This window comes from Artemia sp. Qi Xiang Cuo, chromosome 10, assembly GCF_049724085.1.
Source record: "Artemia sp. Qi Xiang Cuo chromosome 10, ASM4972408v1, whole genome shotgun sequence".
NCBI classification, from domain to species: domain Eukaryota; kingdom Metazoa; phylum Arthropoda; class Branchiopoda; order Anostraca; family Artemiidae; genus Artemia; species Artemia sp. Qi Xiang Cuo.
The window spans coordinates 28,546,622-28,547,691 of NC_142803.1; positions in this window are offsets into that span (position 1 = coordinate 28,546,622).

Sequence of the window (1,070 nt, forward strand, 5' to 3'; positions counted from 1 at the left end):
ATAGGAAACTTTCTGTCCCTTGGCTTGAACAGCAAGGGAAATATATTGGCTTGAAAATCAAGCAAATTGACTTTTACCACGTTATTCTCCCCAAACGGGATATTTTTTTCTTTTTTCTTTCTTTTCCAGAGATAGCTTGGCACTGGAACATCGTAGAGGGTTGTTCAATAGCTCATTTTAAAGGAAATTAATTGGGTTAAAAACCTTTTGTAACTAAAATAAATTATTTCTAAAAGAGAATAAATTTTTCCAATAAAAACTGTATTTTTGATGCAGTGACGTCATAATTACTATATAAGAAACGTCAAAACTGTAAATGGTCTCATTCATGAATCCGGCTTGCAGCGGTAGCTAGCAACCTAGTAAGAGACGATCACCTCCAATGTCAAGAAATATAAACCCCCCAACTCCTAAAAAAGAGTCAGATCAAAACAAAAAGTACACCATTAGAACCGCCTTGTCCGAATCCTCTATAAAGGAAACTTACCGCCCTTTGGCTTGAATAACAAAGAAAATATATTGGCTTGAAAATCAAGAAAATTGACTTTTACCACGTTATTCTCCACAAACGGGATATTTTTTTCTTTCCGCTTTTTTTTCTGCTCAGCTAGCTGGGCACTGGAAAATCATAGAGAGCTGTATAATAGCTCATTTTAAAGGAAATTGCAACATCTAGTCACTTTTGTATTTAAAAATAAAATACTTTTTAAAGTAGAATCAATTTTGTCAAAAAATTTCATTTTTGATGTATTTTCATACTGCAGTCTTTTCAAAGATATTTGAATTTTGAAGCAATAAAACAGTCCATGTAATGAACTCTATAGTAATAATAGCTACTTGTCTCAATAGTAACCGAAACTCCTGGAACCAAAATTTTCTTTTTGGCTTAATCGCTAAAATTATTATGTAAACTGCAAAAATATTTATGATGCCTAATCAGTAATAGTAATTTTTTAATTTAAACAACAAAAATACATGAAAATTCTAAAATTAGTTTTGCTTTTTGTCTCCTGGAAGAAATTTTTTTTTCATCTCAGTTCAAATTTATTATTGTATCCTGGAACCAAACT